Source organism: Tasmannia lanceolata, unplaced genomic scaffold, assembly GCF_043159265.1.
Source record: "Tasmannia lanceolata isolate RefF3 unplaced genomic scaffold, GAP_Taslan_0.1 ptg000003l, whole genome shotgun sequence".
Taxonomy (NCBI): Eukaryota; Viridiplantae; Streptophyta; class Magnoliopsida; order Canellales; family Winteraceae; genus Tasmannia; species Tasmannia lanceolata.
In genome coordinates this window covers 33,476,395-33,503,149 of record NW_027518680.1, presented here as the reverse complement: position 1 = coordinate 33,503,149, position 26,755 = coordinate 33,476,395, and the positions used below count along the sequence as shown (strand labels likewise).

The following is a 26,755-nucleotide window of genomic DNA, read 5'->3' as shown; positions in this document are numbered from 1 at the left end:
AGGCAATCCGAATTCCACGCAAAAGAGAGTGACAGAGTCGCCACCTAGATGAGGGATCTAGGACCCATAATTTACCAGAAATCTAGACTCGTTACCTGGTTACGAGAATGGAATGTATGAGGAGTTACCACCACATGCACCATTCCTACCCGATAATCGGTCTTCAATTCCAAAAGTTAACTCTTTTGAATTTCTTTTAAATGGCTCATTTAACTCTATATTAATGTGCGAACTACATGACATGCATCCTAAGATCTAATTTCAGTGTAATTCCTAAATATGTATCTTGATTTTCTTAATTTGTTTGAATTCAATCTAAGTGAAAGTTCTCCTAAAATTCTAATTTTATGGAAAGTCCTGAGTGATTTAATTATTTTTAATTTAAGGATTAATGTACAAAACCCCACCACTTATGTGTGGAGCCGACTCGGGCTTGGTATGCCACTCAAGTATCCAAGTTGCCTACGTATCTCAGCCTCACTGGAATCAGAGTCGATCGTAGTTCGGTTCATCTGAACTAAGCTACTAATGCCTAACTCATCTAGGACACCGATCTAGACTGGATTTACTATTTTAACAGCTTAAGAGAAATTATTTAGTTTAAGTTGAAGATTTTATTATCCTAGGACTTCATCTAAGATATTATATGGTCTTATCTAAGTGCAAGACACCCCTTAGACTAATGCAGGTGAACCTACATCCTAGGTAACTAGGCTTGTCCTATGAGAAAAGTGAGGTGACTAGTGTAACTAGATCTATGGCACGGTTGCTATCCATAGCAAACGCCCGTGATGAGGCTAGACTCTTAACTCTAGGACTCCCTAAAACTTAGGACACAACGTGACGTAAGTGTTCCTAAGGGGCCCTAAAGGTTCCTACGATAGGAGACCGTAATCCAACGGCTTCTAAGACGCGGATCGAGTTAATTCGATTTACTGAACTTAATGATTTTCAATTTTTGAGAATTTTCGATTCCTAAACATCTAAGGAATACTAAAGGCTCTATGGTTCGCAAGTTTCGGCCTCGAATCGCAACCATGGAAGGGAATCGTGCTCTCAACCCTTGTAGAATTTAGCACGTAAGTTATAGTATCTTATTGCCTGGCATGTTTCTCAGGATTTCAGTGGACAGTGGACCTCAGAGTCAATAACATACTATAGTTTACGCACTCCAATTATGTTGGATCGATTGCAATTAGTATACGATTATGCTTACAATCTCGGTAGTTAAATTGTTACAGCATAGCCAATTTACAAAGGCAATCTATGAACCCTATAGTTTCTATTTCAAAAAAGTTAGGAATTGAATTTATGATGAAAAGTTAAGGTTTTTTGAAGATTTTTACTGACTTTTGTATTGATTTGTTATTAAATTGTGATTTAATATCATTAAGACCAGATTGCTAGGATTACACAGTAACCCTAAGTAATCAAACTCCAAATAAGTTGAAACGTTTCTAGTAACAAGATATGGATGACTGTGGCTTACTGGAAAAGTTTCATGAATTATCATTAAGATTTGATATCAATTTCGGATTTTTCAAAATTCAAATCAGATTATAGATTAACACAACAACCTATATCATATCAATTTTAAATTACTCCAAACTTTTACAGAATACAGATATAGATAATTAAAGATTATTGAAAAAATTTCATGAATTAGCATTAAGATTATATATCAATTTCTGATTTTTCAAAATTCAGATCAGATTATAGAGTAACACAGTAACCTATATCATATCAATTTCAAATCAACTTAGGCTCTTACAGTATAAATATAATCATAAGCTTAGACTACTGTATGACTTTCATGGATTTTTATTACGATTTAATGCCCATTTAAATTCACACAAAAATCAGATGAAACCAAAGAATTACTTAAAACACAAACCTAATGGTATCCTAAAATCAAATAAAAAATTCCAGTAGATACATAATAGATTATAAATTTTTTTATCAAAATTTCAAAACTTAAAAATTAAATCGCCTCCATAAAATTGGTTTTTAAATATAAGAGATCAATTTGTTTCCTAGGCGTTAAAACCCGTTTATTAAAATAAATTGTAAAACCTTATCAAATCTTTGCAAAATCAATTGAAAATATTTATCTAACATTCCAGTAACCTAAGTTACTGGTTTCTAAAGAAAAATTTCAAAAATTTATTAATTTAATAAGAAAAAAAATTCTGGCACGTAAAACGGGGAAGCGATTAGAAAACAGTAAAAACCATATTTGTTTTACAATATTTTTCAATGGAAACTTCTATTTATTATTAAGCTGTAATTCTGGAAAGTTTCATCAATTTTTAAAACCATTCGGTATTTATTAAAAATAGCCGCAATTTAAAATAATTAATAATCCGATTAAATAAACTCCAAAAAATATGACAATTTTTGGGTGATCTAAAAACCTTGCAAAACTTCCGGAAACAAGCTTTCACTAAATTTGGACATGATTTGATATACTTTTGGCTCCATTCATCAAGAAATAACCCTTTTTGGGGTTATTCTTTGAAAAATAGAATGAAAAATAAAACGGCCGAACCGCGGTTGGAAATTAAGTTTCCAGTAGTTTTGTATTTTATATAAAACCCCAGAAAATATCATTTTTTAAAAAGAAGCATTTTTTCAAACACTTGCTTTGATAATCTAATTTAAATCCATATTATTAAAAACAAAAGAAAACCATTTTTAAATGTAGGAAAATTAATTTCTGGATCAAATTTTAGATTTTGAAAACTCATAATCTATATTATAACATACTGGAATTTCAAAGAAAAACTCGTTGATTTGATCCTTCAAAATTAAAAAAAGCTATATTATAACATAGCTTTTTCTACTTTACAAAGATGAGGAATCCTTACGGTTGATCGCGATCCTTGTCTCTAGGGTTGGTGATCTAAGATATACGTTTTGTCCAACCCTTTTATACGCTAAAAAAGATCCAAAGAACACTCCAATAATCCTTCATTTTGTGATGCCTTGGAGAAGAAGAAGGAATTCAAGAATTCCTTTTGTGAAGAACACTTGATAGAGAGATGAATACACTTCAAGAGAGATGAGGTTGATTTTCTTTTCTTTTTTTGGAGAGGAGAGAGAAAAAGGATGAATTTGGATTTTTTTTTTTTGGATCAAGCAGGTTTTCCAAAATTCAGGAAATCATTCATAATCTCTTAGAAATATTTCGGGGATCAAAAGAATTACACAGGAAAAGACCAAAATGCCCCGAGGTGCTACAATTTGGCGAGACTAGGGAAAACCCTGAGAAACTTCAAAAATAGCAAATTTCCGGAAATTTATGAACGGACTCAAGATTTCTTGGACACAACTTAGGGACCAGATATGATATGTTGGAAATGTCTAAAATACCCCCGAAGTGCAAGACTAAGAGAAAATCTTGAGAGATCTAAATTTAGCAGCTTTCTAAAATCTTACGAAATTACTCCTAATCCATCAGCCGTACCCTCGAGATGGTTTTGGGTATATGAGAAATGATTGAAATATCAATAAGATGATGAAAATGTGGAAGCCCCATGAGTTTTTAAGAATAACAGCTTTTTTAAAATTCATGTAATCGCTCAAGATCTCTCGGACACAGCTCGGGGTTCAAACGGGACACATCAGGATTGACCAAAATACCCCTGTAGTGCAAAATGGGCAAAAATGAGGGAAACCCTGAAAATTCTAAAAATAGTAGGATTTTTCACTTGCTTGGAAACTTGATTTTACATCTTCCAGAGGCCAGAGGAGACCTTCAGGATCGTGAATCAACTTCAAAACTCCCATAATGAGGTGAAATCTACCCTAAAATGCATGGATGCCTAATCTAATGCTGAATACAGACTCAAGACTCGATGATACTACCGAATCTTTCACTTTTTAAAGCGTAGCAAAATGGGGGTGTCTACAGTAGGACACTTAAGGTTTGCATGCAATGTTAAGAAATCAAAAGCATCTAAGTTTATTTGGGTTAGAAAAGATGAGCTTTATGATGTTGCTAACCTTAAAGGACCCAAGAAAAAGTGGGTACCTAGAACTTCAACATAAGCTTTGATTCTTGTAGGTGTGCTTGAAAGAAAAACCCTCAAAGGACAAGTGGTTCTTGGATAGCGGTTGTTCAAGGCACATGACGGGGGACGTAACCAAGTTCGTCTTCGTCACCATGAGCCATAAAGGAAATGTCAAATTTGGAGATGATACAAGAAGCAAAATCATCGGTGAAGGTACCATCAACATTAAAGATATTAAAGTTGAACATGTCTTGCTTGTTGATGGTCTTTCATTTAATTTGATAAGCATTAGTCAACTATGTGATCTTGGTTACAAAGTTCTTTTTAAAAAAGATAGATGTAAGATTTTGAATGCTAAGAATAATGAAGTTGAATTTATTGCATATAGAGATGAAAATATGTATTCATTAGCATTAGAAGACCTTGAAAATCAAAACATCCAATATGTTTCCGCCATGGATGATAACCTTTGGTTATGGCATAGGAGACTTGGCCATGCTCATATGGATTTGATTTCAAGATTGTCTTCTAAGAATCTTGTGAGAGAGTTACCTAAACTCAAATACATAAGAGATAAAGTTTGTATTGCTTACATTGATGGAAACCATGCTAAAGACTCTTTTAAACGCATAAGTGTATTATCTACCTCTTGTCCACTACAACTCCTTCACATGGACCTATTTGGTCCCATGAAGACTGTAGTAGAGGAGGAAGTAGATATGTATATGTAATTGTTGATGACTACTCTAGGTTTACTTGGGTGTTGTTTTTAACTAGTAAAGATGAAACCTTCAAGAAATTTGTCAACTTGTGCAAGAAAATTCAAAATGAACAAGGGGTTTTCATAAATGAAATTAGAAGTGATCATGGAATCGAGTTTGAGAACACTGAGTTTGATACCTTTTGTAATGAAAATGGAATCAAGCACAATTTCTTGGTTCCAAGAACTCCCCAACAAAATGGGGTAGTTGAAATGAAAAATAGATCACTTATTGAAATGGCTAGAACCATGTTAAATGAGTACAATGTTCCAAGAAACTTTTGGGCAGAAGCCGTTCTCACGGCTTGCTATATTTTAAATAGAGTGCTCATTAAACCTCACCTTAACAGAAAACCTTATGAACTATGGAGTGGAACACCCCCCAAAGTTAGCTATTTCAAAGTTTTTTGTTGTAAATGTTTTATATTAAACATGAAAGACACTTTGCACAAGTTTGATTCAAAATTCGAAGAAGGTATCTTCTTAGGCTATTTAACCCTTAGTAAAGCTTATAGAGTCTATAACAAAAGAACTCAAATTGTTGAAGAATCCGTGCATGTCAAATTTGATGAGTCATTTGAACCTCCTAAAGTCATTAATGAAGATGATGATGATGGCAATATTCTAGAGCCTCATAGTCAAGTAGAATTCATTGTTCAACCCTTAGAAAATCTTGATTTAGAAGGTCAACCTATATAAGAGCTTGAAGTAGAAGATCTTCCTAAACATAGCAGAATCATGTCTAACCTCACAAGGAGTCAAGACAAGATCTTACTACAGGAATGTTTGTGCCAACATGGCCCTTATCTCCCAAATAAAACCCAAGTCCATAAAAGAAGCCGAAAAGGATGAATTTTGGATAGTTGTTATGCAAGAGGAACTAAACCAATTTGAGAGAAACCAAGTATGGAGGTTAGTTCCTAGGCCTAGTGATCACCCGGTTATTGGGACTAAATAGGTGTTTAGAAACAAACTTGTTGAGCATGGAGATATTCAAAGGAATAAAGCTAGATTGGTAGCCCAAGGTTACAACCAAGAGGAGATATTGATTATGATGAGACCTTTGCTCCGGTTGTTAGATTGGAAGCCATAAGGATGCTACTCGCATTTGTATCCCATAAAAATTTTAAGTTGTATCAAATGGATGTGAAGAGTGCATTCCTAAATTGGTATATTATGGAGGAAGTTTATGTTGAACAACCTCCTGGTTTTGAGGCTTTCAAATACCCTAATCACGTATATAGGTTGGACAAAGCCTTGTATGGTCTAAAGCAAGCTCCTAGAGCTTGGTATGAGAGGCTTAGCTCCTTCCTATTAGAGAGTGGCTTTCAAATGGGCACGGTTGACAAAACCTTGTTCATTAAAAGAAAAGAAAAAGATATGCTTATTGTTCAAATCTATGTAGATGATACAATATTTGGTGCTACTAATGATAAAATGTGTGAAGAATTCGCACAATCCATGCAAAAAGAGTTTGAGATGAGTATGATGGGAGAGCTTACCTATTTCCTAGGATTTCAAATCAAACAATGTAAAAATGAAATTTTCATCAACCAAGAGAAGTATACTAGGGAACTCCTTAAGAAATTTGGCATGGATAGCTCACAAATCAAGCCAACTCCTATAACACTTCCACCAAATTAGAAAATGATGAAGTTGGCAAACCGGTTGATGGGAAGAAGTTTAGAGGAATAATAGGTAGTCTATTATATTTGACCGCTAGTCGGTCGGATATAATGTTTAGCGTGTGTATTTGTGCTAGGTTTCAATCGGCTCCTAAAGAGTCTCATTTGAGTGCCGTTAAGAGGATATTCAAATATCTCAAACGAACTCCTTCTCTAGGTTTAGGGTATGAACTGATGAGCACATTTATGTGTGAATTGTAGGTAAGAAAAGCATGTATTTTTCTCATTTAAAGCGGTACTATTAAGGTATTTTCTTTCTTTCTGGTGTTTCAGGTTTATATTGGGGAATTCCGAGGAAAATATGCTAAGAGGATGAAATTTTACGAAAAATTGCAATTTTGGAACAATCTAAGCAGAAAATTGTGTGTGGGTTCCAACTTGGATGGTCAAGATTAAAGAAGAAAATCCAAAAATTTCAAGATATCCTAGTAGGCCAAATATTTAAGAATTCTTTTTGGGTCCAAGTTGATAACGTCGCACCGTTATTTTTCTTTGAAAAGTTTCAAGCATTTCAAAGGTTAGATGAAGAACAAAGAAGAGTGAAATTCCTAAATTCAATGGTTGAGATTGAAATCAACAAAGCAAGAGGGAGGAAATCAAAATTTATTTTTGGTAATATCACCCCCATATTTGGTTAGTTCACTTCCCTTGTTGGATTCCCTTGGTCGTCTCTTTCTCTCTCCCCTTACCCATTAAATGAACGGTTTGGATCAAATTATGGAAATAAATTAGAAAGCATGGTCAATTATCATCGTGGCCCATTAATTGGAGGGTCCAGATTATCTTGAGGAAATGATTTGGCTACGCATATCAATTGGGCAAGTGGAATTTTTGGAGGAGTGCCTTGACCAATTCGGGGTTAAAATTAAGAAAAAAAGGATTTTGGGTTGTACAATAGCAATGTTCGGTCACAAAGAAAAAGAAAAAAACGTGGGACCCCCTTGGAATTGCATTTACGTGCAAGCTTGTTCTCTACACAGCAGCAGCCCATGTGTTTTCATATCGAAAATAGTAATTTCTAATTACTATTATTACAACCATATACATGCAATATAAGTGGGACCCACCATGTAAGAAAATATATTGTTTCCAAAGTTTCCATTCATGTTCCCACGCCAAAGTCAACAAAGTAGAAAGTTTTGTTACCATGCAAAGGTGCTAAGTAAGCAATATTACCATTTGTTGGTAATATGCATGGACAAGACAATTGGCAATCTTTTATTTTGGAAATAGTGACACCCATGTCCTTTTCTTCTTTGACTCTTGGAAATATGGCAACTTAAAGTGGGACCTACTTAAACCTTATTTTAGAAGGCATACTTGATAAGGAGTAACGTCCTTGACTTTCTAAATTATTAAAGAGGAAAGGAATGAGGTGGCTGATAGGTGCTATATTTGGACGACACATTGGTGCAACATATTCTATTGTTTTTTTTAGCAAGGAATGAATAATGATTGGAAAGCAAATACGTGATTTGCAATAGAACCGAGCAAATAGCTTATTTGGACAATACTACCCTCTCTTTTTGGTAACTTTCTCTTGACCGACCAACATATTTGGGCAATGTTTTGAGGCTTAAAAAGGAGGAAGGTTGGTTATGTTGAGGGCTCTCTCTAATTTTTCTTTCACCCCATTCTCAAGCTTTTCTCTCTACATTCTCTAATTATCTTGTCTCTAGCTCTCTCCACCATTCTCTTTACTCTCTTGTTCTCTTTATTCTCTTGTTCTCTCAACAAGAGCCTACTATCTAAGTTCCAACCCAAGGTGACATCAAGGAAGGAAGAGGAAGATTCGGCTATTGCGAAGAGAAGAAAAAGACTAAGTGTTCTTTAATTTTTGTTATTTCTTTCAAATCTAGTTCAATGTATTTTTGTTTAATTTCAATTAAAAGAGAAAGTACTTTGTGTTTTATTTTACTTTTCAAGTTCTTAATGACAATTCTCTTCTCTATTCTCTCTATTTTTTATGTTTCTTTCCCCTTCTCCATGAGTAGCTAAACCCACTATACTTAGGGTTTAGATGAAGCCATGGGGAAGGCGAAAGAGAAGTAATTAAAATAAGTGGCTCATATAACAAATTATGTAGGGTTTTGTTTTTGTACAAATCCCAATCATCCATGCCATTGGCTTTCCCCTTTCGTATGGATGATTGTTGATTGACAAAGATTAAATTCTATATAATTAATCTAAATTAGAGAGTTAATTCGATTAAATACTCATAAATAATGACATCTTTTAGATCTTATTATTTATTGATTGTTTAGTTGGATTTTCAACCTAATTCAAATGATTGTTTTAATTAATCAATTTTATCCAAACCCATGGTGGATTCTAACCCTAAGTATTCTCTTATATTGAATTAAGGTTTTTACACTATTCCAAATTACTTTTGCAATTTTTCAATTTACTTAAGCCCTTAGAATTTAGTTTTCTAATTAAATTAGATAAGTAATTAATAGAGATCATTAAAATTTGGTACACTTTGCCTAAATTAGGATTTTAAATAAAAAGATTTTAGTTGAATTTAATTCTTAGATTGAATAGAATATACGCTTATATATACTGTTGGCTCCGAGGTCTAAGTCCACGGAAATCCTGAGTCCATTCCAGGCAACATTATATCATAGCTAGTATTCTAATCGGTACAAGAATATGATTGACAACTAGATTTCTCTTCCCTGAGTTCGACCCGTATTTACACGATCCGTGCACTTGCGGTTATTTAATATCTCTAACAAGTTTTTGGCGCCGTTGCCGGGGAAGAGAGTTGCATTAGAATCTTAATTATTCGAAGTGTTAGATTAGTAGTTATTTTTAGTTTATTTATAATTTTGGTTTCTTGCCTATCCATCTCTCTTACTTGGTTTTCTTGTGTTTATGAGTGCAGGTTGGGTGCGGAACTCGGCCAATCGACTAGAAAGAGCAAACCGGTTAGAGACGACGGAAGACATCACACCAAATCCAAATCAAGTAGTCATGGCGGAAGAACAAGAGCCGCCCAAAAGTTTGCGCGATCGCTTCTATCCGACCCGAACCGCGCAACCTTCTTGCATTCGATTACCGGTTGCGCAGGGCAATAATTTTGAGCTAAAATCGCAATTTATTTCTTTGCTTCCTCATTTTCATGGCCTCCCTTCGGAGGATGCTTATTTATTTTTGTGTGAGTTTGAAGATGTATGTGCTTTGATTAAGTTGCAACAACTTACCGATGATGCGGTAAAGTTGCGGTTTATTACGTTTTCACTCAAGGATGGAGCCAAGAAGTGGCTCTATGGCTTACCAACGAACTCCATCACCACTTGGGAGGAGTTCGCCGTCGCTTTCCTAAAAAAGTTTTTTCCATTATATAAAACTAATAAGCTTAGGAACGATATTTTATAATTCAAACAAAAGCCATTAGAGTCATTCTCTAAGTTTATGGAGAGGTTCAAAGACCGACTCCAAGAGTGTCCTCACCATGGAATTGATTTGTGGCACTTATGCCAAATTGTTTATGAGGGCATAGATTACCAAACAAAGCAACTTCTTGAGTCCATGTGTCCTAACAGTTTTACATCTTTTACGGATGAGGCCGCGGCATGGAACTTCTTACTTGATTTGGCGGAAAAAACAAGAGAGTGGGAATCCACTCAAGACGGTGAGAGAGCCACTTCAAGCAAGGGATTTCTAATAGAGGGTGCCGTGGCAAAAGAGGCCCATCTTGATAGCCTAATCAAAAGGCTAGAAGCAATAGTTGTCAAAGGACCTTCACAAGTCAATCAAATTGCACATAATGTTCCCATGTGTAATTGGTGTCAAGCCACGGACCATGTCATGGAAGAGTGTCCAACTCTTGCTAAATTTGGTAATTCTAATGAGAATGTGAGTGCTCTTTATGATAATAATCCTTATTCTAGCACTTACAATCCGGGATGGAGAAATCATCCAAACTTTTCATGGAGTCAAAGTGGGCCATCTAATTTCCAAGGCCAAGGCCAATTCGGCCAACCTAAGCCCACCTTCCCTCCCACTTTTGTTCGACCATCCCCTTCCTCTCGTACTTTTCAAAACCCCATGATTAATAATGTTTCAAATCAGTAACCGCCGGGTTTTCAAAAACAAGGAGAGTCGGCACGCATAGCTTCCTTAGAAAAAAGCATAGAACTTCTCACTAGCACTTTCATGACAAGCCAACACAACATGGAAAAGCAAATCTCTCAACTTGCCATGGCGTTGCATGAGAGGGAAAAGGGAAAGATGCCAAGTCAACCCGTTCCTAATCCAAGGAACGTGAATATGAATGTGAATCAACAGGTACCGCCAAATCAGTTGAATGCCATTCAACCAATTTTGCCGCCGCAAGAGCCCTCCAACAAATGTAATGCCGTATATGCTTTAAGGAGTGTTAGAGATTACCACAAGGAGGAGGTCAGATCTGAACCTTCTAAAAATGCGCAAGATCTTCCAAATGAGGTAAGTGAAGAACTTTCCTCCACAGGCTCAGAAGAGGAGCCCAAACAGGTAAGTCCAGAAGAGGTAACTTCTCCCCCTGCACGAGATTTCATTCCTAAAGCTCATTTTCCAAGGAGACTTACTAATAATAAGAAGGTGGATGCCATGGATAAAATTTTAAATGTGTTTAAACAAGTGCAAATTAACATTCCTTTATTAGATGCGATTTCTCAGGTTCCTACTTATGCCAAAGTGTTGAAAGATTTGTGCACACAAAAGCGCACAACTAATGTGCCCAAGAAAGCTTTCTTGGCCGCAAATATAAGTTCCATCTTGTCTCAACAAATGGTGGTTAAGTATAAGGATCCAAGATGTCCTACTATTTCTTGCACTATTGGTAACACAAATATTGAACATGCTCTTTTGGATTGGGTGCAAGTGTAAATCTTCTGCCTTTTTTGTATTTAAGCAACTAGGATTAGGAGACCTCAAACCAACCACCATCACTCTTCAATTGGCGGATAGATCAATTAAAACACCCAAAAGAATGATCGATGATGTGTTAGTTAAAGTAGGTGATTTTTTATTTCCCGTAGATTTTGTTGTGTTAGATACCGAGCATGTTGCTAATATCAAGGATCAAATTCCTATCATCCTTGGTAGGCCGTTCCTTGCCACTAGCAACGCTCTAATTAATTGTAGAAATGGATTAATGAAATTCTCTTTTGGAAACACATCGGTTGATTTTAATGTCTTTAGATTGGGTAAGCAACCAAATTTTCATGAAGAAATCAATATGTTGCATTCCTTTCCTAATAATATTGTTTCTAACTTTGAAATTGATTTTGATGCAGGATTCCAAGAATGCTTGGATGCACTAGGAGATGATGGAGGAGATGACTTCTTTTCTAAAGCTTTTGCCATTCAAAATGTGGAGCCCGTTGGACCAGTCGCAACATCTCTCCCAAAGACATGAATCGAAGAAGCGCCACAGTTGGAGTTGAAGCCCTTACCTTCTCATTTACGTTATGCATTTTTGGGTGCTAATTGTACTTTGCCTGTAATAATTGCTGTGGACCTAACCTCCCCTCAAGAGGAGGAACTCATTAAATTGCTAAAAGATAACAAGGAAGCCATAGGTTGGACAATGGCCGACATCAAAGGAATTAGCCCTTCGATTGTGCAACATCACATCCATCTCGTTGAGGGTGCCAAACCTTCAAGGGAACATCAAAGAATGGCTAATCCTGTGATGAAGGAAGCCATCCAAAAAGAGATTTTAAAATGGTTAAATGATGGGATCATTTATCCCATCTCGGATAGCCAATGGGTGAGTCCCGTCCAAGTAGTGCCTAAGAAGTCGGGAGTTACCGTTATACAATCCGCCACCAATGAACTTATTCCTACTCGTATTCAAACAGGGTGGTGGGTTTGTGTTGACTACCGAAAGCTTAATGCCGCTACTTGGAAGGATCACTTTCCTTTGCCTTTTATTGATCAAATGTTAGAAAGGTTAGTGGGTCATGAGCATTATTGCTTTCTTGATGGATATTCTGGTTATAACCAAATTCCCATAGCTCCTGAAGATCAAGAGAAAACGACATTCACATGCCCCTTTGGAACGTTTGCTTATAGACGCATGCCTTTTGGCTTATGCAATGCTCCGGCAACTTTCCAAAGATGCATGATGAGTATCTTTTCTGACATGGTGGAGACCTTCTTAGAGGTTTTTATGGATGATTTTTCTATTCATGGCTCCACCTATGCCGAATGTTTACATCACTTAAAATTAGTCTTAGAAAGGAGTAGAGAAAAAAACCTTGTCCTCAATTGGGAAAAGTGTCATTTTGTGGTAAAAGAGGGCATCGTTCTAGGACATGTGATTTCTAAAGAGGGAATTAAGGTTGATAAAGCCAAGGTGGATCTCATTGTCCATCTTCCACCGCCCAAAAGTGTGAAGGATATTCGATCATTTTTGGGCCATGCGGGCTTTTACCGGCGTTTTATAAAAGATTTTTCTAAAAATGCTAGCCCTCAACCCGATCTTAGTGGTAGAAATCTTCGATGTGTGGGGTATTGATTTTATGGGACCATTTCCCAACTCTTTTGGAAACTTGTATATTTTGTTAGGTGTAGATTACGTGTCAAAATGCATTGAAGCCATTGCTTGCAAATCCAATGACCACAAGGTGGTGGTCAAGTTTCTTCAAGAAAATATTTTTTCACGCTTCGGTACACCTCGTGCCATCATTAGTGATAGGGGTAAGCACTTTTGTAATAGACCGTTTGAAGGTCTTATGAAGAAATATGGTATTACTCATAAGTTGGCCACCCCTTATCATTCTCAAACGAGTGGTCAAGTAGAGGCTTCAAATAGGCAAATTAAGCAAATTTTGGAGAAGATAGTGAATCCAAACCGCAAAGATTGGTCCATTAGATTAGTGGATGCCTTGTGGGCTCATAGGACGGCATTCAAGACTGATCTTGGTCAGTCTCCTTACCGCCTTGTGTATGGAAAAGCTTGTCACCTCCCGGTTGAATTGGAACATAAAGCTTTTTGGGCTATTAAGAAACTAAACTTTGATTTGTCTTCTGCAGGTGTTCAAAGGCGATTACAACTTTCTGAATTGGAGGAGTTGCGCAATGAAGCGTACGAGAATGCAAAGATCTATAAGAAAAACAAAAGCTTTTCATGACAAACATATTTTGAGAAAATCGTTTCAAGAGAGCGAAAAAGTGCTTCTATACAATTCAAGATTGCATATCTTTCCAGGTAAGTTAAGATCCCGTTGGGATGGACCATATGTGGTTAACAAAGTTTTCTCTCATGGTGCGGTCGAGGTTCTTAATCCAAGCAATGGTGAGATTTTTAAAGTTAATGGTCAAAGATTAAAGCCGTTTATTGAGTTGTCAAAGCCGGATATGGAAGAGGTCATGGATCTCCATGAACCTTCCTATTCGAATCATGCCTAAACAAATACGGTACGTACCCTCCTTTCTATTTTTAGTCCTTATATTTTTCTTTCTATTTTTAATGCATTGAGGACAATGCATAAATCAAGTATGGGGGGGTAGCTTTAAGAAACTTTCCTTTTCTAGTCTTTTATATAATTTAAAGTTAGAAAGTTTCTTTTCTTTTGTTTTTGGTAATTTTTCTCAAATGAGAAAGAACTTGGGTATGTTTAGAAACAAAGTTTGTTTTCCTATTTTAAGAAAGAAAGTTAGTGGATATTTTAATTTTGGAATTTGAAAAATTAGAAAGAATACTTTCCTTTCTTAGTTTTGTTTTCTTTTGGAATCTTTCTTTTAAAAGGATTTGAATAAGAAATAGAAATAGAAACTTGCTTTTTATATGGTATGGATAAAAAGGAAAGAAAGGTTGAAACAAAAGAAAGAAAGAATGATTTTTAGAAAGTTTGCTTCTTGATTATAGTTTTGATTTGTAGCCTTTTTGACTTGAGCTATTAAGTCTGAAGGGTTTTTATACCTAGTTCCTTAAAGCCAACTGGCTTGAGAGCAACTGACTGAAAACTCCATACATGGGTCAATTAGAAAGCTTAATAAATTAAAGCATTGCACATAATCAAAGGTAAAGCTTGAACTCATATGCATCAATGTCTATGATATATGCAAATCAAAGATTAGTCGGACACTGCTTAGTAGCCTGGGTGTCTGGTGCATGCCCTGCATGTCATTCACGCCAAAAGCAGTAGAGGATTATAAAAAGTGAGTTTTATTCTTGGAAACTATGGGAAAAGTGGAAAGTATGGTGGACCATATAAATTTGTAAGTTTTCTACGAAGTTTCCGAATCAAATTTCTTTTATGATACGATTACACTAGAAGCAAATTTAAGAGAGAAGAGTAGGACAATTTCAAAAGAGGATTTCTTGATTAAAATATTTTTCTAATTTTTCCAACTTGGGATAAGAAAAGGTGCACTCCCACAAACAAACTTAGATAGAACCAAAGGAATTTGAGTTCCAAACGAATCCCTCTAATCTAACCCCTCTAATCTAACCAGTGAATGAGTTAGTTTAGAGGCTATGTTTAACTGTTATATCATTCACATTCATGCTAGATACCTTAAATTCATTGAATACATTTTGTATCTAGTTTTCTTGAGCTTAATGATATATCTTTTTAATTCTAAGCTTAAATGATCACATTTTATTTTGTGCTTTATTGAATATCTTTCTTGATGAAGCATATCTCAGTGCAAATCACATCACTTGTGCACTTATCATCCACATTAGAAAATTTAATGTGAAAACCATATATGTGCTTCCATGAAAATTAACCATCATTTTTGCCCTTCAGTTCAAATTGAGCTTTCAAGTTCATTCCTATCATTCTTGAACTCTTTATAGGACAATTTTGGCATTTGCTAGATCTTGGTATATTCAACTTAGGTAGAATATCATTTCTAGCAAAATTTTGTATTAAAGTCTTGTCTAAGGTAATCCACTCAAATCCTTTCTTAGACATCTCTTGCCCTAGGTGAGTAAGTATGTTTATTACTATGCACCTAGTTGTCCTTTAAACCCAATCTTATGTGCTTAATGATTATCATTAAATGCATAAGAAATCTTGATGGGTTAAATTAATGTATTCCAAAAAATGCTTAAAATGAATATCCTCTCAATACTAAGATAAAACTATCTGGTCATAGTAGTTCGTTTTGGAATGCATGTGTCCAAGGTGTTCATCACTTGACATTCTTTAGAAGTCCTTGGCTTATTCTCTACAGTCCTGCATGAATATCTTTGTTTGTGTAGAGAATTGAAAATGAGTCTAGATTCAAAGTATGAAACTCAATTGAGTAAAATTGAAACTATCATAAGAATCTAGTATCATTATTGGGTAGCAACTCGTTGTAGTGGTTATCATATAACACATTGTGATGGGAACACTTGTTCCCACACATCTTGGTTTTCCATGGGCCTTTTGCACTTTGTACTTAAATGCCCTATATCTATATGATGGTTTGTGGATGTAGGCATAGATGTTTGGACCATAATCCTTGTGTCCAAACATGGTAGACTATCTATGAATGCTTTAACTTGCATGAGCCATGGATGTCTCTCTTAGACATGGGATTCTATTGATCCCTCTTATAATGTCTAAGTTCTATAGAATTGTGCTTAATTGATATTATATATATATATATTCTATAGTTTTTCTCTTGTATGCTACTGGGTAAATGGTAAAGATGATAAACTTAAATTTAAAAACCACTCAATTAGTCTCTTAGTCCTCTTACCCTGTAAGATGGAGAGTGTACACTCATCTTTAATTAAAACATCTAATTACTTTAGCTTTTAGTCAGCATCTTAACCATAATAAGCCATATGTGCCTTGTGTGTTATATATAAATATATATTATTTGCACATATTTAGGGGGAGCATGGTTTGCTAAGTTGTCACCTCTTTTGGTATATACGACTACCTATAGCAATCATGCTTTAGTGGCCCAAGGGTGGTTTGAAAATCATTCACCTTTAAATCCCTTGGTGTCTATGTGGTTGGACAGCCCTTTGGATTCATACATTGTATGAGTCACTTACAAAGGGAGAGCTATACATGCTCAATGTCTATCCATCCACCTTATCATATGATGTGTGATGTGCATCTCATATGATAAGTACACTCATGTGGAGCCACATTGCTCCACGTGTGTTGTAGTTGGGTCTTGTGCTATTATTTAAATTTGAGATCATCTCTCATCTTTTGACAGGATCCCTTTGCCTGTGCCTCAGTGCCATATCTTCTCAGGCATTATACTTATCTTGGATAGAGTTATATGTTTCTATCTCTGCCAATGATAAGTATCTTGTTCTGGTGTTTGAAAATCTCTAGAACTCCTCTTCATAGAATAGTGATTGAGATGATCATCCTATCTCCTATGAAGTAATCTCTTATCATGTATTTTTAAATGAAATATATTATCATGATAAGTTCCAATGGCTGTGCTTTTACATTCTTATCTATAGCCATTGTGTATTGGCAGGCCTTGCATTATAAGAATTATAAAAGGCCAATGACAATCTCTTGGAAAATGGATGATTTAAAAGTATTTTTGAGTTTCTCATGTCCCATCATCTCTTCCAAGATTTTAGCTTCGGAGGACCCCACTCATATCATATGTCCTTCAGAGCTTGTCTATGGTACTTGTCTCATTTCATCGTACCAGATGTAATAAGATGGTAGATGTACTCAATTTTCCTCTGTCCATCTCTACATCCTTCCACAACAAAGGATGAACATAGACTAAGGAAATTGAAGACTCTATCTAAAGGCTGGCATATGTACTTCATGATCATCCTCTCAAGGATGACCTTTTGATGAAGGAGAAGAGTTGAAAAAAGTATCCAATCTCTCAATACGGAAAGAACTTTTAAAGATGCTCCCTTACATGGAAGAAAGGGTCAAACATTGATCTAAGCTCTTCTAAATATTCATCAGTAGAAGAGTGCCGCATAGAATAAAAGAAGTTTAGTTTTACTTGTTTCGAGAGATTTTCAAATACCACTTTTATCATTTCTTGAAATGATAAAAGAAATGTGGTATTAATATTCCATTTTGATCATGTCTAATGAGCTTTATGGTTCTCATCTATTTATACATGAGTTTTTGGTTGCCATGGATATGTACCTCATTGATTTCATTCTCTTATCCATGTGTTTATTAGACCATCTGCCTTAAACTCATATTCTATATCTAATAATCATCCATTCATATTCAAAGTGTGATTGGTTTATGAATAGAGCAATTTGAATGGTTAAAGGTGATTAATTAAATCATGGGTTCTATGTGCCTTGATCTATTATATTTAAATTAGATGCACATAGTCAGGGGGAGCTTTCACTTACAAATATACAATTCTCTAAGGGCAAAGCTCTGAGCATGTTCATGCTCAGGAAGAGACTTCTTTGCCCTATGACAAGAAAAACCCCATTCATGCAACTTGTGAACCTAAATGATTATGTCATCAATCTGAGCATATTATTGCTCAGGTAGAGACTCATCTTCTTGCAAGTTGCAAATGAAGCCCAAGTGTTTAAATCACTCACCTTTTAAACCATTATGTCTTGTCATGCCCTTTCACAATGACAAATAAAGGGGGGAGAGCAAAATGGTTGCTTTTTCATGATTATATAGACCATTGTGATATGCTCACATAGTCTATTGCCCCCATAATTGTGCTTAACTTACATATCTTTTCAACAAAAAAAAAACTACTTATCATGCATTTTACTTTGTTTTATATTCTGATAAGCATTCTATGAGTTTTATTGACGCATCATATACACTTTGAATAACTCTTATGAGTTATTCTTCATCTTGACACCCCACTTGCACTTTCACTTGCATATACCTATTTTTTTGCTGTTGCCAAAAGGGGGAGAGTTTTTGGGAATCGATTAGGTAGTCCATAATGTATATGCACCATATGCTTTATATTCATATATTACACTTGTGCATATAGTGAGGGGGAGCATTGCTTTATTGTTTATAGTATTTAATGCTCATTCATATATTTGTTTAATATCTCCTGCCTCCCTAATCAATTTGTTTGCCATCATAAAAAAGGGGGAGAATCTAAGCCCAAGGGTTTCCCTTGGTTAATCATTCACCTTACCTTCTTGTTTTGATGCTAGCAAACTAAATTGATTAGCATTTATGAACTGATGTGTTGCTTTGAGGTGTTGTGTTGTTTACAGGAATTTCATGTCATAATCGTCATTACACAACTCTTCACAACACATGACTTGTGGATCAAGGATCAAAGGAACCAAGAGCTTGTACCTATATTGGAGTCATCCTTATTTGAAGATGCTCAAGTAAAGAAGCTCATCATGAAGATTCCACAAGTTCCTAAGTGTGGACCCCGATCCGAAAGAGGCGGGGGATGAGCCCCCAGAAAGTCTCTCTAGATCATCCACGTGAAGGAGAGCTCTACCAAGGAACTCTAAAAAAGGTTGCCTCTCACAGCATGAGTGGCGAAGAAAGGTGAGATACCTCTCGATTCGGAGACTAGCCCGGATTCGAGACGTACCTTAAACAAAGAAGAGTCGTCATCCAAGGAAGTAGGCCCTGGATCCAATACTATGCTCTATTGCAATGGATAACCAGAGATATAAAAGAAGGTTCGTGCCTGGTTACGAATTTGGAAGGTCCGAAGAGCACTTCATCCGCCCAAGTGCAAACAACTGGTCTCTTATGCCATTTATTTATTGATTTTGAAGAGTTTTGGGCAAAAGTCATGTGAAATGGGAACATATATCTCCGAGAAGACGTCTACCAAATCATGCATGTCTCGGAGATGAATAATAAGCACACAAAAAAAAATGAGAGAAGTGTCACCTAAGAATAGCTAAGTTATGAGTGTCATGCCTGATTGGTGTCTAAGTTATGATGGTGTAGACACCCCCATTTTGTTCCGCTTTAATCAGCAAAGAAGTCAGTGTTTCGCTATCCGTTTTTCAGTGGTTCCCAATCCCGTGTCTGCCTTTTGTCTTTTCTCAATTTTTCTGATCTTCTCCGCAATGTTCTGCATTTTTCTTTTCGCTAAGTGTTGAGAGGGGTTATTCACGAGAACCCGAGCAAGGGAGAACTTGGACCCGTCAGTAGGCCCGCATTGAATATTTGTTTAAATTCGGATCAATCAGGAGGCCCGCATATGGTTTTAATGAAAAATTAGTTTTGAGCTTGCTTCGATCTAATGAATAAAGATGTCCATCAACGGAGTGGTCAGGATCTCAGAGACGTTGTTTTAACAACCAATGTTGTTACGATCATCAAGTTAAGTTATTCAGATAAGCCTACAGAAATGATTTAGAAGGGCGCAGCCAATCTATATTATGTTGCATCAAATGAACAGTTCAAATCATTCTATGGAAGTGATTTGGGGCGCGCAATCTATTTGGGCCGTGACCCATAAATCGGACGGTTGAGATTATCCAATGGAACTATTTTGGGATGCAATTTCTATGGGCCCATCAAATGAACGGTTTTGATCATCTAAGTGAAATGGGTATGTAAACTGGAATGGGCGTGCGTGGGATAAAGAGTGGGTCCACTAATGTTTGAAATCACAATTTTGGAAGAGAGACATGTTCGACCAAATTCAAGTGGGGCCTCTCATTGTTTCATTCAATGTGGCTTATTAAATGGACGATCCGGATCATTTTACACCAATGAGTTGGGAGCGCAACCAATTTACATCATGGCATGCTAAATGGATGGTGTGGATCGACTTACAATGCAAAACACATTTCCATCGATCCATTCCTCTTTATTGAAAAGTAGTTCACGTAAGAGATTTCCTTTAATCTATTTCTGTTAATAATATATATGAAAGAAGTCATGTTGTTAACTTTCTCCTCCATATATATTTAATTTTGGAAATTCTTGGCCCACATTAGAGAAGAATATTGGCAGCCATCATAAATAGAAGATCACGTTTGGGTTTATTTAGAAAGTCTTTCACAAAGCTAGCCACTTTAGAAACAATATTCGGCAGCCAATGTTTTAAGGAATGTTAGCAGCCACCCTTAAAAAGAAAGTAGCTCACGTTAGAAAGGGAGAAGAAAAGAATTGGCAAGGTCAAGCCCTCTAACTTCCCCTCAAACGCAGCCGAGAGGGAGATTCTTGGAGATAAAAAAAAAAAAAAGCAGAGTGCGGCAATTCTCTCGGAGGAGGATAGAAAGAGTAGTGGAGGGAAAAGGGAGGACCTTCGAAACTCACAGAGCAGCCTACCCGACTCTCTCGACCTTTCCTCACTCACGGCAGCTTTGGGGGGATGGTGGAGAAGAGATAATACGGTGGATAGGAGAAGGGAGGGGTCGCTGTTTTTGAAAAAAAGAAAAAGAAAAAGAAAAAAAGAGTAGAACATAACAGGATTCCGACGACCCTCTGTTTATCTCCCATGTTCCCTCTCCTCTCTACAACAAGCTCACGTATCTCTCTCTTCCATCTCCCTCTTTATCTCAACAGAACTCTCTCTATCTTTCTCCCATGCTCCCCTCTGTTTTCACTCCCCAAACACCCACTCTCAACCTCTCTCTGTCTCTCCCTCTCATCTCTCACTATCTCTGTTCCCTTATCCCTTGATCAGAGCACCCATATATATAAAAAAAAAAAAAAAGAGCGTGAAAAAAAACAGAGTATTGGAATACTCTGTTTTTTTTTGTTCCCTCTCTCTCTCTCTCTCTCTCCCTTTCTCTTGGTCTATCCCGCTCTCTCTCTCTCCCTCTATCTCTCACACTCTCTCTGTCACACTCTATCTCCCACACTCCCTCTGTTATCCCACTCCCTTTCTCTTACTCTCATCTCTCAACTCCCTCGGCTTCTCCCTCTCATCTCTCCATATATACCACTCTACTTCTCTGTTTTTCTCCTTTCTCTCGCACTCTCCATCGCGCACCTCTCTGCTCTCTCAGGCTCACTCACCATCCCTTGCACTCATCCCTCTCTACTCTCTCACGCTCACTCACCATCTCTCTGACTCTCTCATTCTCGATCTCTCAATTCTCTTACTCTCTCTCGGCCTTTCTCTCTCTCTCTCTCTCTCTCTCTCTCTCTCTCACAGCCCATCCCTACCTCTCTCTCCCCATCCATCGTGAGAGAAGCAAGATAAAAAAAAAAAAAAAGTAAAGAAGAAGAAGAAAGAAAGGGAAGAAAGAGGAGCGGATTACGCGTCGGCGATATTTCTCGGATTCTCCGGCTCTTGGATTCGGCAAGGACCTCGACCGTAGGTAGGTACACTGTTCTCGGGTTTTTTTTAGAATTATTTGGTATATTTTCGGATTTTTGCATGGGTTTTAGCCTTTAATTAAATTTAATTCAATATTAAATGTGTGAGCTAAAAATCATGATCTGCATGAGTGTTTCAAATCCGTTTCGTCCCAAAATTTAATACGATGTTCTACTTAAATAGAGTAAAATAACTATCAAATCGGATCGGACATTGGATCAACGGTTTTTTAGAATTTGAGTGAAGAGTGGTATTTTATTTAAAATATTGGCTGAGTAATTATGAAATTCGAAAAAATAGCCATCTCAGGATGATCTATTTTTTGGAATTTTAAAATTTTCTTGTGTTCATCACATCAGAACAAGGTTGGAGGACGTTTTTCGGAATCGTAATTTTCTCAAAAATCGTGTTTTAAAAATAGAAAACTCTTCAAAAATATCTTTTCGATGAAGAAAAATAAAATATATACTAAACGAATTCCAAAATTAATGAAATTTCGTAGGAAAATAATATAATACTGATACATTCTACCATAAATTTTTGGGAATTTTTGAAATTGGTTTGGTATATCATTTTATACTTTCTTTGAAACTTATCAGATTTTGGGAGAATTTTTACTGACATCAGATCACGGATAAAATTCTCCACATTTTTACAGTATTCTTATATTCCATATTTCTAGTTTTTGTAAAATTTTTAAGTGATTTAGATCTTATTTCATATGGGATGTAGTGTTAATTCATAATCTGGGCTGAAAATTGAAAAATCCGAAACTGATAGTAAATAGTTTCCAAAATTCATGAAAATCTCACAGCATGCTATATTTACTCATATCTTATTTCTGTAGAAATTTTACTGAATTTCGATTTCTATTTCTAGTAGTTTCTGTGTTATTTTTGCAATCTGGTCAATTAATTGTTAAATCAAAATTAAATATGAGCTTAATGTAAAAATCTGTAAACATCTCTCAATAAGCTACATCTCATCATATCTTGCTGCTGTAGAAGTTTCAACTCATTTCGAATTCATTTGCAACGGTTTCCCTTGTAAAATCACTCATATGGTTTAAAATTGATAAAATTCATTGAAAATCCGAAATTAATTAAAAATCATCTGAAAATCTCTAAAGAACCTTAAATCTCTGTCACATATTAACTCCTTAATCCATTGAAATAGCAATCTTAGGATCTTTAGATTTCCCTGGAAAAATGGCCAGTGCATCCATAATCGTATCCCTATTACACTCGATCTTTGACAATTTGAATATTTAAGCTATAGCACGTTGTTGGCTCCAAGGTTACTGTCCACGGAAATCCTGAGATATGCCAGGCAATAAGGTGCTATAACCTAAGTATTAAATTGCACAAGGAAAGAGCGCACGATTCCCTTCCTTGGATGATATTCTGGGTCGAAATTGGTAAACCCTAGAACCATTGGTAATCCTTGAATGTCTAGAAACTGAAAAGCCTTGAAATCTGAAATTAACTAACTCCAAAAGCTGAAATCGATTCATCTCGTGTCTCTCAGAACCATTGGATTATGGTTTCCGTCGTAAGAACCATTAGAGCCCAATTTAGGAACACTGGTGTCGTGTCGTGTCGTGTCCTAAGTTTTAGGGAGTCTTAGGTTTTAGGAAGTCCTAGAGTTAGGAGTCCAGCCTCATCACGGACGCTTGCTATGGATAGCAACCGTGCCATAGGTCTAGTTACACTAGTCACCCAATCTTTCCCTAGGACAAGCCTAGTAAACCAGGATGTAGGCTAACCTGCATTAGTCTAAGGAACAACTTGCATTTAGATAAGAATCATATAGCATCTTAGATGAAATCCTAGGATAATAAAATCTTCAACTTGAATTAAATAACTTCTCCTAAAACTGTTGAAACAGTCAATCCCGTCTAGGTCGGTGTCTTAGTTGAGTTAGGCATAAGTAGCTTAGCTTAGGTGCACCGAACTACGTCGACTCTGATCCCAGTGAGGCTTGGGTACGTAGGCAGCTTGGATGTCTGATGGCATACCAACCGCGAGTCGGCACCACAACAAATTGTGGTGTTTTGTATATTAATTTTCTTGTAAATGCTTAATCAAATCACTTAGGATTTTTCATGAAATTAGAACTTTAGGAGAACTTTCACTTAGAATGAATCCAGACAAATTAAGAAATCAAGATACACATTTAGGATTCACATTGAAATTAGATCATGGGATGCATGTCCCGTAGTTAGCACATTAACAGAGAGTTGAATGAGCCATTTAAAATAAATTTAAAAGAGTTAGCTTTTGGAATCGAAGACCGATTATCGGGCAGGAATGGTGCATGTGGTGGATAAATCCCCATACCTTCCATTCTTGTAACCAGGTAGCGAGTCTAGATTTCTGGTTAATTTCGGGCCCTAGATCCCACATCTAGGTGGCGACTCTGTCAGTCTCTTTTGTGTGGAATTCGGATTGCCTTAGTGATCCCAAGTTCACATAAAAGATGAATTAAAATTAATAATTAAAATGCACACGCCAATCGCGTGGGTACGAGAGACCAAGAGAGTGCGTGGCGGCTCGCGCCCCACCCCTCTCGCGGGATCGGGTCGCACAGATGGGCAAACACATGCATACTACAGCTAAAGGTATAAAGTCTGTACAAGAAAGTAAGAAAACATAACAAAACACACAGCACAACTCAACTTCACACATGACTCGACACAACAAACCCTAGACTCTAATGTGATACTTGACTCGGACCAAGATGGCCATCCATCCCGGCTGCTCTACGTATCCGAGCCTCGGGAAGAATCAGAGTCAACGTAGTTCGGTGACCTATTTTAAACTACGATGCCTAACCATCTAAGACCGCTATCCTAGACTCGATCAACTAGACCCGACTAGTTTTTAAAGCTTTTTGTACGATTGCTTAAGTTTAAATGAATTGTAACTTTTTAGGATTCTCTATATGTCCTAACTAATGCAAGTTGGTTAGCCTTAAGCTGATGCAGGTGGGCCCTACGTCCTATGTGTAACTAGGCTGTGTGTCCTAAGGAAAACCATGGGCTAACTAAGTGTTTCCTAGTCTAGATATCGGCTTGACTAAATGTCTAACCGACCACGACTCCAGGCCTCCTAACTCTAGGGACACTCACACGACAAGACACATAAAGCATCAACATAATCAAGACAGACTCCCAACTTTAAGACACCCCAAATATCTAGGACAGACTTCTAACTCTAGGGGAAGATCTTTCGGAAAACAGTTGTAAAATATTTGTTCGAAGAATTTTTTGTTTTTGAATGATTTGAACATGTTTATTTTGAAATGTTTGAAATGATTTATTTATAAAGTTTGGCTGGACCTGGGAAAAAGATCCCAAGCTGCACTACGTACCTTGTGGAAGAGGATCAAGCCAACGTAGTTCGGAAACATAACTTCCTAGTACGCTCCTAATGACTCAAGAATTTTGAGATATTTGGTTTTTCAGATCTTTTTGATGTGTTTTTTGTTGTTTTTGACACAAGAGGACAGAATCCTATCATCATAAGGGTTGGATAGACTCCTGATATCCTGCAAAGGTTGGACACCATCCTATGCTTTGCGGGGAGGACTGGATGGAATCACATCTCTGCAAGGGTTGGACGGCATCCTATACCTTGCAAGAGTGGATAAAAATCACATGACTTGATGAGAGGATGGACAGAATTCTAACCCCTATAATGATAGGACTGACTCCTGAAACTGAAGGACTGACTCCTATGCTAAAAACTGACTCCTAGACTAGTAACTCTAAGAGGGGTTGCTATCTAGACAAAGCATGTCTTCTAGAGAAAGGGGAAACAAGGAAGGGTGGTAATGAGACTAGGCAAGTCTCCTAAAAGAGAGGTCGGCTCCAAGTGTCCTTATCATTGCCTCTACAATGATTAAAGGATTAGGCCATTAATAGACTGAATTAGTCTTTACCTAGTAGGGTTACAACTTGTGAGACTAGAGGTAGTCTCCAATGGGTTGACTCACTAAAGAAATAAAGCTTGTTATGAGACAAAGCATGTCTCTCTAAAGAGTATGACTTTCTCTGCCTGAGACATAGCCTGTCTCCTACAAGGGTGGGCTCTAGATAACTCTTTCATCCTCTATGCAATGAATTGGAGAACCGAAGGTCTTAAGGGATATACATCTAAAACACTTGAGCAAGTCTTTTAAATAAGAGAGGGGAGTACTACTTAGACTGAGCGAGTCCCTCAAGGTTGAGCTTGGGCTGACTAATAAAATGCAATTATCTAATTATATTTAGAAAACATCAATTCATGATAAAATAAAAAAATAAAGGAATGCTCCTAATATTCTTTAATAGTATCCATTCGACACTTCAAAATATACTCATCCTGATATTATTTGTAACTAAATATGCAACACTATATGGAATAAGATGCATGAAAATTGGCAGTTGCGTCAACTTTATCTCTTATGAGCATATTATGAAAGGCTAAGCTTATAAAGAAGAACCTAAACCTTACATTCCTTCAACATAACAGTTAACAAGGACAAAAATAATAAAGGCTTAATTCTATATGAAGGGAATATGATGCAACCTGTAGTGCAAACAGTGAAGATGGAAACTGAACTTTATTCAATTTGTGTGTGTGCTTGTGCTGATATCTATAATCGCTAATTAATTCCTGCACTACTATACCTTGATATCAACACTACTAGCTTCATTTTATATTAGTTGTGGTGATGTCCTTTGTCAAAGCAAGGCAATATAAAAAAACCAGTTTTCCTACACTGTATTAAGGAATGATTCCCCTACAGCCCCATATACAACTATACCCACATATTTGCTTTTTTTACTACCTTGTTCTCTATGGTGTGACAACACTCCAACAAGTATCCCATCATCAGTACAACTATCTACTCTCAGATTAGAAATTAACACTACTCCTCTAAATATATATATAATTACTGAAATTAAACAATAAATAACAAGATAAACAGGTATCTAGAATCATGGTGATTTGTAGGTGATTTACAAAACCTGATGACACTTATTTGAATTCAAAAACCTTGAGATGACAAAATTAAATCCCAAATAAATCACAAACAAAACTTAGCCCTTCCATTATAAGCAC

The 26,755-nt window shown here is 36.5% G+C and overlaps 1 non-coding gene and 1 pseudogene across 1 annotated transcript; both read right to left on the bottom strand.

Annotated features, from left to right (window-relative positions):
- The window catches only part of LOC143869723 (uncharacterized), a 47,274-nt pseudogene that overhangs the window by 2,144 nt on the left and 18,375 nt on the right, over positions 1-26,755 (bottom strand).
- Positions 9,816-9,922, bottom strand: LOC143870163 (small nucleolar RNA R71). Its single transcript, XR_013244956.1, has one exon. It is a non-coding gene; the product is annotated as a small nucleolar RNA R71 (small nucleolar RNA).